A 13,605-nucleotide genomic window follows, 5' to 3' on the forward strand; every position below is an offset into this window, starting at 1 on the left:
CAGGGGGTGGGACTACAAGACCTTCAAGGTCCCTTCCAGCTCTATTTTGATTGATCGATTGATCTATATGACTGGCAGAATATTTGTGTAAGGAGTTCCCCCCATTACTATCCACACCACCATGTTATGAACCTTCTCAGTGATCCTCAAGGCGAGGACAATATTCAGTGAATTGCAAGGTCTTTCAGAAGGTGGACCTGAAATAATTCATCAAGTTTCAAAGATCTTAGATGTTCCTAGAAAGGTAAATTTAGAAGCACATATCCAAACTGTGTAAGAAATATTTCCTCTACTGTTAGTAAAACTTGCCCAGTCTGCCATCCCCTCCTCCCGTCTCTTCCCAGCCCTCTTTCAAAGTCTTTTTTGATTTACTTCCTTTTAGATAAGAAATTGTGCAGGTTAAAAATAAAGAAAAAACAAATTTGCTCCAATCTTCCCTTAATCTTGCACTTTATTGAAAAGGTTCTGAATGGATCCAGTTCCACAAAGCCTCCCATTTTCCCCAGTGTCACCCACCTTCCTGTGTGGAGAAGGTCCCCTCCGGACAAGGAACACAGTCATAACAGCAAACTGGCTCTCCTTCTCGAGCCCTCTTGACAAATCCAGGACAACAACTTTCCACACATTTGGACTCAGGCAGAGACTAAGCAGAAAAAGAAGGAATACCAAAGGAAATATGTTAGGACTCTCGATCCATAGAAAATGGAGGTAAAAATGGATGGAGACAATTAGCCTCTGGCCTTCATTGAGATTAATATGAAATATCTGACTATTTCTGAACAGAGGCAGGAGGTATAACAATGGGCAAATTCTTCATTTAAATTCCTCCCTTTTGCTTTTGGAATTTAACATTACAATAAAGTAATAAAGTCAGGAGGATGGAATTGCAGAAAAAAGATTTATGTTTGATGATATATTCATATAAAAACTGAGAATAAAGTTTACTGTAAAAGGTTTAGGAAACTTTTGTTTCATTCAGTTTTTTAACTTGAAATAAAACTACGTTCAAGAAAGAAACCTCTGACCAGTCAGAACTTGAAAGGTTTCCATAAAACATGGCAAAGCTGTTCCACTTAGGTCCTGTCTGTTATAGAACCTCCATTAGATGACACCAACTGGCATGGAAGGCCAACCACCCTGGAGACTCTAGGCTTTTTCCACTTGAAAGGGGAGCTCAGGCTTTGGAAAACAGAGATAAGACAGCAAAATTTCTCCCACCTTATTAAATAACTTTAGATGTGAAAGAGCATCTTGGTCGATAGAAAGTCTCCCTCTTATAAAATATGCCAGAATCCCTCCCTTGACATCCTCCTTGGGGAGAATCAAGTGGCTGACAATGATCAGATCTGCTTTTATCTCTCCATTTTGGTCCAAGTACAGTTTAAACTGTGAAATATTCCAATATTCATTCTTCTCCAGAAAGGGATGAAACTAGAATGGGAACATCCAGGAATTTGAATTAGGGAAAACTTTGTTTCTTATCCCACATTGAATCTTTCTTCTACAATTATATAATATCTGTTATGGTTGGCTCTGGGCCAGCTCCTGCAACAGGGAATTTGGATGTTGGTTTAGGAGAATCCTCAGGTTCATAGAGACTTGTCTTATTGCCATCAGCTTCTGACAGTGAGGATTCATTGCCAAGGTCAGACGCTGGGGGAGAAGAAGAATCAGATAGAGAGATGGATGCAGCCAGCCCATTAGTTAATGACCCCATTAGTGGGTCATCGGACTCGGATCGGTGGATAGATGCCAGAATGTGCAGGCTCATGGCTAGAAGGGACCAATTGCTGAGGTATCATCGGAGATAAGGGAGACACCTGTGGCTGAGGCAATTAGGCTAATGGGGTTGCTGATAAATTACCAGCATTGCAGAGAGTGCATGTGGGAGTTTATCCGTTTGGAGAAAGATACATCGTGTTTGCATTATTCCTGGACTTCTCCGTACTGAAGGAGTGGGTCCAGCAGTCACGTGGGTTGCTCCTGTCCAATCCGTTGGAACTGAGCCTAGTATTAAAAAAGACTGCTGGATCCGCCCCTTCCCCAGAATTCGCTCAGTTCGCATCCTCGGATGTGTGTGAATGCTCGTTCCTCTCGATAAAACACCTTCCCTTCGATCTCTCTTCAATAGCAAGTAAGATTTTTCCATTACTCAGCTTGCCGGCAGTAGTTTTCTCAGCCCTACAGGGCTTTGAGTTGGGGGAGAAGTTAGCGGCTCAGCCATTCGCGGTTTTTCCCTCCGTGCTGTAGCCGCGGCCGGTTTGTTAATTCCGGCCTTGGAGGTCCTGCCGAGAGCAAGCTTTATTCTTTTCAACTATAATTAAGGGCTATTTACCTCCCGCGGTGTGGGACTTGATTTGTCTCCCGGGCTTAGTCGCTCCTATTGCAAATAACGGAGCAGTTATTTTGGCGCCAAGGCTCTGACGCCCAGTAAGTTGCACTTTCGGTTCTGCCCTAAGGGGTCGGCCATTAGTGCCTACAGCCCGCCGCCTGACCCTGGAGTCGTCGCTTTGAGTTCCCTCGGGCCTATTCTCCACGGAAGTGGCCTCCAACCAGTGTGCCTTGGTTTTTCTTAAAGTTAAGTTAGTGAGGCCTGCCACGCTGCACTTAGGGACACGAACTCTTGGTATCGCCCAAGATTGCCTCTTAAGGCGCAGCAGCTCCTGGGCCTAGGAGCAGGGTCACCTATCCTCTTGGGAATTCCACAAAATAATTCTTCTCCCCCCTATTTTCTTGGCTCAAGCCTTGTCTCTGTAATTGCTCAGACTATGGCTTCCCTTCCCAAGAGAGGCACTACCAAAGGTTCCAAAGAGGTTAGGCCTACTGGTAATCCTTCTGAGCTTCCCCAGGCCTCTTCCTCCTCTTCCTCAGGCTCGCAGTCTTTAGCCAGGCCCACTAGGGCTGAGAAGAGAAGGGACCTAGCCCTACAAAAAATACATGATAAATCAGCCAAACGTTTTAAGGTGCAGGCCCAAGTGCATATCAATCCTACCCCCCCGGAGGCCTCTAACCTGCCTCCCTCTGGGGTACCTGTGCTATCCCTGGATGAGCCAAACCTAAATCCACCCCAACCTAACCTATGGGGTTTAGGTCCAGAGGAGCCAGATATTACCGAGGATTTCCCCCAGCCAGAACCTGTTCAGGGCCTCAGGGATCCTCAGGCTTTTCCGGCTGATATTTCTTCCTTGCCTCCGGAGTTTCAGTCTATCTTGACTATTCTGACTAACACTATTGATGCTAGACTCTCATCTTTCAATGTACCTCCTCTGTCTCATCCTCCCCCTCGCTCCTCCCGTCCCGTGAGTTCTTCTCCTTCCTACAGAGCCCCAGTCATGGAGGCCTCTGACTCCTCTCAGGAAGAGGATGAGGACGTGGATGCAGAAGAGGATGATGACCCCTTTCAGCGTCTGTCGGAAGATGAGGAATCTCAGATTAAGATTCCAGCCCCAGCTGCTATTTTCCCTTCGCAGCTTTTCAAATCTCTCCTGCTTAAAGCTAGAGTATCTACGGGGCTAGCCGGGCAAGAGAAGCAGGCTACTCCTTCCACAGACCCTCCAGAGGAAAATCTTCCTTACTTCATGGATGAACAGGAAGACAATGAGGTAATTCCTATGCCCAAGTTGTTTAAGGATGCCTTGCTTAAACAGTGGGACCACCCAACCATAGGCTTCACTCCCACTCCCAAGGACAAGAAGCTCTACAAGCTCTCCCCCTCCTATGAGGAACTCCTAACATGTCCCAGGCCAGATGAACCAGTGAAGACGCTCCACTCAACTGCTGCCATGCCTGGCGAGGCAGAGGAGGTCCTCCGGCCAGAGGACAAACGACTTGAACAAATGCTCAAAAGAAGTCTCCTTGCAGACTCCTGGGCCATTAAGAGTGCTGCAGCGGCATCCTTCTTTTCCAGAGCTATGCTCTTATGGCTTCGTCAGCTCCAACTACACCTGCCCCCGGATGACTTACGGGGCCAACAGGATTTCAACAAAATCTTCGCAGCTGCCCAATATATAGCAGATGCTACTCTCCAGTCTTCCAGATTTGCAGCCAGGTCAGTAGCGGCCTCCACAACGGCCAGAAGGCTTCTATGGCTCCGCCCTTGGCAGGCGGGGGTAAGACAGAAATGGCAGTTAGCTATGGGTCCACTTAAACGTAACCTCCTCTTCGGAGATCTTCTGGACCCCCTCCTTACGGAGAACGCAGACAAGAAAAAGGTCTTGGGACCTACCACCAAGAAGGCCCCGAAACTGCAGTCCTTTCGGCGCACCGGGCGTCAGCAGGATCCAGGCTTCGCATTTCACAAGAGCCCAGGTCAGTATTCCCCTCGCTTTCGATCCCAATCTAGAACCACCAGGGGCAGAGGATCCCGCTATCAGAGAGGATCCTCTACTACCAGAACTTCCAAAAGAACCAGATGGTAAGTTTTCTCACCTGCCTATAGGCGGTCGCCTAGCCTGGTTCTCTTCCGCCTGGCACCGCTCTTGTAAGGACCCCTGGGTCATTGACACAGTGGAAAGGGGCCTAAGGTTAGAGTTTATTTCTTCTCCCCCTAACCGTTTTATTTCTTGTCCCTCTCCCAGTTCCTCTCCATCTCGTATTCGAATGGAGGAGGCTATTTCTCATTTGTTAACTATTAGAGCTATTCAACCGGTCCCCTCTCTCCAGAGAGGTTTAGGCTTCTATTCCATCCTCTTCATGGTCCCTAAGACTTCTGGAGGCTGGAGAGCCATCTTGGACCTAAAGAAATTAAACCGTTTCATAAAATATAGAAAATTCAAAATGCACTCCTTATCCTCCATTTTAGCAGCTCTTCATCGAGGAGACTTTATGGTGTCTCTAGATCTCACGGAGGCATACCTCCATGTCCCCATTGCCAAGGTCCATAGGAAATTTCTGCGCTTTGCCTTTCAAGGCAGGCATTTTCAGTATAGGGCTATGCCTTTTGGGCTCTCCTCAGCTCCCAGAGTTTTCACTAAACTCTTGGGATCCTTGGCGGCTCATATCCGGGCCTTTCCCATTCATATTTTATGTTATTTAGATGACATTTTAATTCATGGTAATTCCAGAGCTGGTGTAGCTGCAGACCTCTCTTCTACCATGTCGGTTCTACAGAACCATGGTTTTTCCATAAACCTTAACAAGAGTCATCTTGATCCATCCACTTCCATCCTGCATCTGGGGACTATCATTAATTCCGAAATATCCCAGGTTTTTCTCTCCACTGAGAGAAAACGCAGCATTTTGGATCTCATTGCTCGCATCCTGCCCCAGCAATCGGCCTCCATTGCCACCCTATCCTCCCTTTTGGGTAAAATGGTGTCATGTATTGGTATTGTTCCCTGGGCCCGCCTTCACGCCAGGGAACTTCAATGGCTACTATTACCATTCCAGAGATCAGGCCACAGCAACTCGAACCGACGCATCTCCATCCCACCGACGGTTCGCAGATCCCTCAAGTGGTGGACTTCTCCAGCCCTAGACAAGGGATCCCCCTTCCGGTGCCCCGACCAGTTGGTAGTCACCACAGATGCCAGCCTCTCAGGCTGGGGAGCCCACGCCCAAGGTCTTTTAGCTCAGGGCACATGGTCACCGGAGGAGGCTTCCAAGCCCATCAATTGGCTAGAATTAAGAGCCGTGTCTCTAGCTCTAAAGCAATTCCAACCTCACATCTCCAACCAACATGTGCTGATTCTCACCGACAATATAGCCACCAAAAGCCATATTTGCAGACAGGGAGGCACAAGATCCAAGGCCCTCATGAGGGAGGCCCTGAAGTTGGGTCTTTGGGCAGAGAAAAATCTCCAATCGCTTCTAGCCGATCACATCTCGGGGAGCCTCAACGTCCAAGCGGACTGGCTCTCACGAGCCACCATAGATCCAGGCGAGTGGAATCTCCATCAGTCACTGTTCCACCAAATCTGCCTCAGGTTCGGCCATCCAGTGTTGGATCTATTCGCGACCAGAGACAATGCCCAGCTTCCCCGCTTCATCTCCAGGTTCCCGTCTCCGGGAGCGGAGGCAGTCAATGCCCTCAGGAGCCCTTGGCCTCCAGGCCTACTGTATGCCTTCCCTCCAATTCCAATTCTGCCAGACGTGATCAACAAAATCCTCCTGGAGAAAGCACGTGTAATCCTGATTGCCCCTCACTGGCCTCGCAGGCCCTGGTTCGCGGACCTTCAACAACTGTCCGTCCAGGACCCCTGGCGACTCCCCGTTTCGGAGGATATGTTGCGGCAGGGGGCCTCCTTCCATCCGGATCCAGAGTGGTTCCACCTCACCGCCTGGCCGTTATCCGGAGGGACTTAGACCTGCGAGGGTATGACCCAAACACAGTGGAAATCATTCTGAAATCTAGAAGGGGGTCTACCAATCGGATCTACGACCATACTTGGTCCAAATTCCATCAGTGGTGCTCGCAGGAGGGCTTATCCCCCCTGTGTCTTCCCATACACAGGATAATCGCCTTCCTTATGAAAGGTTTCCACCAAGGTCTCTCTACCAGCACCATCCGCCGCCATCTGGCCGCTATCTCTTCCGTCTTGGCGGGGCCTCGCAGGCAGCCCCTACGCTCCCTTCCAGAAATCCAAGAATTTCTAAGAGGAGTGGCCAATCTCAGGCCTTCTAAAATCCACAGATATCCAACCTGGGACTTGCCGCGGGTTCTCCACTCTCTTACTCAAGCACCTTACGAACCCCTGAACTCTGCGTCCCTCAGGTACCTATCTTTCAAGGTAGCATTCCTGGTGGCGATTACTTCCGCCCGACGCATATCTGAGTTGGCAGCCCTTTCTATCAGACAGGACCTCTGTCAGTTTCACCAGGACAAGGTGGTTCTGCGGCTGGACCCCACCTTTCTACCCAAGGTCAGTTCCATGTTCCACAGATCTCAGGATATCGTTTTACCTTCTTTCTGCCTCCAACGAGAGCATCCCCTGGCAATTAGATGGCACACTCTAGATCTCACTAGAGCGCTAAAGATTTATATCCAACGCACAAGATCCATCCGGAGATCTGAAGCACTCTTCATAGCCTACCATCCCAGATCCTTGGGATCCAGAGTGTCTTCCACAGTAATAGGTCGTTGGATCAGAGGGGCCATCTCAAAGGCCTATGAGACAGCTTCCCTCTCCATTCCAAGGAATATTACAGCGCATTCCACCAGAAGTGCTGCCACATCTGCCGCTTGGGCGACTCAGGCTCCGTTGGAAGAAGTCTGCAAAGCAGCCACTTGGGCCTCGCCAAATTCCTTTATAAGGCACTACAAGATTGATTCGTACGCATCAGCGGACGCTGCCTTCGGCAGAAGAGTACTCCAATCCGTTATCTCTCACGATAGCAATGTACTCCCACCCTAGGGACCTATCTCTTGGGTATGTCCCACGTGACTGCTGGACCCACTCCTTCAGTACGGAGAATAGGCGTTGATTGCTTACCTGAACGCCTCTTCTCGTACGGTGAGTGGGTACAGCAGTCACTTCCCTCCCTTTGTGTGGTCTTCTTTACCTTCTATTCTAATTTCTTATAACACATGAGAGTTGAACATTAAAGAGCTTCACTACTGAGCCTAGTCTACGGATTCGCGAATTCTGGGGAAGGGGCGGATCCAGCAGTCTTTTTTAATACTAGGCTCAGTTCCAACGGATTGGACAGGAGCAACCCACGTGACTGCTGTACCCACTCACCGTACGAGAAGAGGCGTTCAGGTAAGCAATCAACGCCTATTTCACAGACTTTTTGGGATATCTCACAGCTAAGTAAATCTTGTGGACTCACTTGAAGAGGTTTGGCTGTGACACTCTCACAGTTGCTCTTGTCTGCTCTGCTTGTTTTTGTCTCACAGCTTTCAAGGACTGTTATCTGTGTGTGAGCTAATTTGCTCAGTTTAAAGTGCGTGTGCACAGCATTATTTTGGATAAACTGCTTTTCTGTTTAATCTGCAACAGCGTGTGTGTTTGAATTTACATTCCTGACTTAATTGGGGCTCGTAACGTGAAGGCCAGCATAATAATATCCAAATATGGTTAAATAAAACTGCCATTATCTTCAAAAGTGAATGAAAAAGTTTGAGAAAATATTGTCAATCATATACTGACAAAATATAGAGAAAATATAAATGACACAATTGGTCAATTAGAGAGAACATTCTAGAACTGATGACAAATAAAATGAACAGAGAGGATAAAAGGATGATTCATAAACTCTTTAGAAACCACAGAAAGCATGGGTTTATCAAGATGAAAGGTGTCAGGCTAATCTTCTCCCTGGTCATCCTGATGGAAAACACCTCCAGATGTGCTAATTCTACTTGATGGTGATGCGACAATAACCAAATGTTGCAAGTCAGAAAGAACAAATCTCCCACCAACATTTTTTTTTCAGTCTGAAAAGTTCGCAAAGATCCTTTCTGAGTTTCTTTCTCTCCCATTACGCAGCTGCAGGATTCTCCCCTCTGATCTGATCCTTCCCTAGGCAGCCTCTCTTCTCCTCATCCCTAAAGTCATTCTCAGATACCATTACACTTCCTAAATACCATATTTTTCTACCCCCCCCCCCCAAAAGAGGGTAGAAATGTTGGTGCATCATATACACTAAATACAGCTATTTTTAGCCTCCCTAAGGCCAGCTCCATGTCAAAACAGGTCTGCAGAGAGTTTTGAAGGTCTGCAGAATGCTCCCGGGGCCTCTTTTTATCTCTTTGAAATCTTGGTGCATCTTATAGAACAACATTGGAAATGTTTAAGAAGATGTTGGATAAACATTTGTCTGAAGAGATGTAGGATTTCCTGCCTAGGCAAGAGGCTAGAAGACCTCCAAAGTCACTTCCAACTCTGTTATTCTATGTTCTCATACAGGGATCCTCAAACTATGGCCCATGGGCTGGATATGGCCCACCAATGTAAAATATCAGGCCCACGGAGTTGTGGAATTAAGCCCCGCCCCTTGCCCCACCCCTCACTGTTGGCCTTATCTTCCCGCAAGCATCTACTCCAGTGGCGCTTCTTTCACTAGTTGAGTTTCCCTTCTGATGACACAGCTGCTGCCAGTGGGTGAGTAGGGGAGGGGCTGCTTTTAAAAGTAGCCCTTTAAAAGTGGGAGGGTGGGTGTGGGACATGTCTCCATGTCTCCTAGCTTTTTCAAAATCAGCTGAAATTGGATAACACTAATTCAAGTGCAACCACAGTGTAAGGCCTGAAGGAGAATTCACCCACTGCTTCGGTTCTTGCCATATATAAAGTATATCCACCAAATTGATTGTTGAACAATTTTGGTAGCTTTCACGTGTGTGGATACATATGCACAAGTGTGGCAAGAAGCAAATCAGTTTGAATTCTCCTCCTGGCAGTTTACAAATAACTAAAAGAAGGAGGCTGGTCTCCCTTCCCTGGCCCCCTCCCCTGCTGGCAGGCATTCACAGCTCTGCAAAGCCAGAAGCCTTTGGCTGGAACCGAAGGGGAAGGACCCATGTGGGCCCTAGAGAGGAGAAGGGAGGGGCCTTGACTGACAGCCTCTCTCAGCCTCTCATGACTTCTGTTTTCTGTGATCATGAGATATTTTGAAGGAAATCCTGTTTCTTTCATTCTTTTTTTAATGGCCTGTTTTGAGGAGCCTGAAGCTGCTGTTGTAATAAAGTTAGGCAAGTGGCAAGGAGGTTTGCGCTCTTTTTCCTTTTTGGGGTGGTGGTGGTCTTATTAAGTTAATAGATTCCTCGGAGTGAGCAAGTACAGCTTGGGAAGGAGAAAGGGAAAAATTGGTCTGTTAAATTGGCCACGCCCACCCAGTCACATGACCACCCAGCTGGTCCAGCCTCCCAACCGTCTGAGGGACTGTCAATCGGCCCCATGTGTGGTTTTGACTGATTTTGTCTGTAATGCTCAAATTTTTAAAAAATGTTTCATCTAATTTTTCTTTTTGTAATTGTTCAATTTTTTGAAGCTTGTTTTTTGCATTTTTTGAATAAGATAAAATTTAATGAGCGGAATATAAAGTTTGCAGAAAAAATAATGATTTTCACAGAGAGAAGGGTGCACGATCAAAAGGCAGTAGAAAAAAATATGTTTTTTAGCAACTAGGACTTGACTCGTATAAAGAACATTAATGATGGATTGGAAGAAAGATGACAGATACCAAACTTGATATGTATGTTTGTTAAAATAACCTCAAAATCGTAGTTAACTGGAAACAGAATATGTGACTGCAGGGAGATGTTCTTGGAAAGAAGGCAAAAGCATCCATAAGAATCTCAGGAACGTTCTGGATTGGGGAGACCCCAACTCAAAGAAAAGGTCCCCTTGCAGGTACCAAGCTTTAATTGGGATTCCTGCAGAGAGGAGGGGTTGGGCTAGATGGTCTTAGGGTCTCCTCCAAATTTATAAAGGTAAAATTCCACAACGCCTCACCCACAGAGTGGTAGTAAAAAAATAAGGACACCCACCCCCCCGCTTTGGAACTATTATTCCCTGAGTAATTAAATTGGGCAGTTCTGTTGAGGTGGTTCCCCTCCTTCTCCTCTGAATTCCTTCTCCAAAGGATCTAAGATTAATGGATCCCTATCATAAAGTGACCAGATTTTTACATAGTTAAAGAGGGACACCATTGACCGTGGGGCGGGGGAGGGGGGTGTTTCATTACAAATTTAGTCTACATAGAGGGGGGAAAAATTATGCTTCTTTTTCTCTCTATCTCTCTTCCTTTCTCTCTTTCTCTCTCTCTCTCCCTCCCTACATCTTTCTTTCTCTTCCTTTCTTTCTCTCATTCTTTTTCTCTCTCTCTCTCCGTCCCTCTTTCTTTATCTCCCTTCCTTCCTCTTTTTTTCTCTCTCTCTTTCTTCCTCCCTCTCTCTTTCTTTCTCTCTCCCTACTTCCCTCCTTCTTTCTCTCTCTCTCTCTTCCTCCAACCCTTTCTATTTTTCTTTCTCTCTCCCGTTCAGGTTAGCATGGCTCAGTTGGGGCAGGGTGGGGGCAGGGAAAAGACCTTCTATAAACGAGGAGGAGGAGGAGGGGCAGAAATTAAACATGCCCCCCGCGCCTGCTCTCCCACCGCCACCTCTTCCATTCAAGAATCAGGACATTTTGGAAACCCCGCAGGATGCAGGAGAAATGATTGAAAAGCGGGATTATCTCGTGGAAAGTGGGACTTCTGGTCACCTTACCCTATCAGGAACCCCTACCTGCCAGGGCTGCAGCCTTGGAGACCCCAACCTCTTTTCTCCCTCCTTCCTTCTCCTCCTCAATCTGGAGGAATAGGCGGCATTCAAGGCCTGGGCCAGAGTCTTCGTGAGGCTGTAATAGCCATAGGAATTTTGGATCCATCTTCTGTTCCTTTTCCACTCGGTCTCCAGTGGGGCTTTCTGGGTGCATCTTCTGTGGCCTTTGACAGAAAAGACATTCTTTGAAAGAGAACAAAGAAAATAATCATCTTGAAATTTTTCTTTCACAAAGAAATGGGTTTCAAAGGCATCATCTTTTGGCTTTCTTTTGCCCAGATAACTAAACTTCAAAATACTGTGGACGTATTTGAGAAGTTTGTGCTTGTTCATTTTATACCCTGCAAAAGTTGTGAGGATCCAGACTTTCCCTTCAATGAGTCCCGGTAAGCGCAGAAATGTTTCATGGAAAGGAAGAATTCTGTCCCAAAGGGAATCAAATTCCATGAAGTGAACAAAGACATTGACTTGTCTCCACTTAGAGAGGTCATCCCTGAGGGAGGCTGTAGGTTCAGGTGCTGAGAATTGTTGTGATAGAACCACACAAATTCCATTCCTGACAAGCACAGGAGGGAAAGTCCTCATGAAATTCTCTCCCTGCTCTGTATCTGAAGCAAAGATGCCAATCAAGGTCCATCTGAAATGGAGGACCAGTTGGACAATGGCTGGGTAGTGGAATCCTTCTTTGGGGAGCATCTGGTGGAAAAAGGGGAATTGTCTTTTATCACTCAGAGCCTCTGAAGCAGTTGCATAATTGATCTGAAAAAACAATGAAGAATTCTGTGTTATATTTGTGGTCAGACCAAATCCTAAATATTACATTTTAATAAATCCGGCCTGCTTCTCATGAATGTATTAGAACAATTTGTACACATTGTTTGAAATATAAAGGACAAAATATTAGCAAGACTGTATAATTAAAATGAAAAATAATAAAGTTTAAAAACTGTAAACAATGTAAATAATATTACTGTATAACCTCTACAATTTACCACAATTAGATTAACACATTGAAATGCTGACTGAACTATTATATTCCAATAAAGGGCCTGTTATAATTTTTGAGGATTGGTGCATCTTTTTCTGTTTATCCCAGATTTTTTTCTGGAGGATTTTTTTTAGCTTCTTCTCCAGTTATACAAGAAGCAGGCAGACCTGAGTTCCTAATACAATTTGTCAGTTGTATCATCCAAGATTTCTCTTTAATTGAAATTTTGTCTGTTTTTTGGAGTCTGTCAATTTCCAGAGATTAAATTTTATGCTGATATCAACTATTTTCTGAATTGTGTAAATTCCCAATCCAACTGTAAGGGCAGCAGCTGGAGGCCTTTTACTCATCCCAAGATATTCCTCAGAGGCTGTGATTGGGTTGGTTCTGCTAGTGATTTCTCTCTGAAGCCCCAAACATCAGATGGATGTAGGATAAAGTGACCAGATTTTAACATTGGTAAAGTGGGACATCATTGGTGTGTGTGTGTTTCTTGATTAAAAATTTGGTTTAAATTGTAAAAGCATGTGTACATACAGAACTTAAAACAGAATAAAAGAATTGGAAGGGACCTTGAAGTCTCCTAGTCTAACCTCCCATGCAAACAGAGGACCGTATACTATTCCAGACAAGTAGTTGTCTAGTCTCTTTTTAAAAACCTCCAGTGTTGGAGCACCCACAACTTCTGGAGACAAGTTATTCCACCGATTAATTGTTCTAAGTGTCAGGAAAGGTCTCCTTAGTTCTAGGCTGTTTCTCTCCTTGATTAATTTCAATCCATTGTTTCTTGTCTTGTTTTCTAGTTTTTGGAAAATAGGTTGACCCATCCACCTATTCTTTGTGGCAGCCCCTGAAATATTGTACACTGTTATTATGCCATCCCCAGTCCTTTTCACCAGACTAGACATACCCAATTCCTGCAACCGTTCTTCATATGTTTTAGTCTCCAGACCCTTAATCATCTTAGTATAATATGGTGATCCAAATTGGATGCAGTATTCCAAGTGTGGTCTTGCATTATAAAGCAGTACTAATGCTTCACATGATCTTGATTTTATCAATCTGTTAATGCAAACATTACTGGCTTTTTTGGCGGGTGCCACACATTGCTGGTCCATTTTTACAGTAAGTGATTGTCCACTAGTACTCCAAAATACTTCTCATAGTTACTGCTATTGAGGCAAGTTTCACCTAATCTGAACATTTGGTTTTTCTAGCCTAAGTGTAAAACCTTACATTTCTCTACTTTGGATTATATTTTGTTAGATAGGTTCAAGTCTATCTAGATTTATCTGTATCTTCAGCCTATCTTCTGGGGTGTTGGCTATTCCTGTCACTTTTGTGTTGTCTTCAAATTTGATGAGTTCCCCATTTCTCCCTTCATCCAAATAATTAATGAAGATGTTGAAGAGTCCTG

This window comes from Erythrolamprus reginae (genome assembly GCF_031021105.1).
Source record: "Erythrolamprus reginae isolate rEryReg1 chromosome 13 unlocalized genomic scaffold, rEryReg1.hap1 SUPER_13_unloc_14, whole genome shotgun sequence".
NCBI classification, from domain to species: Eukaryota; Metazoa; Chordata; class Lepidosauria; order Squamata; family Dipsadidae; genus Erythrolamprus; species Erythrolamprus reginae.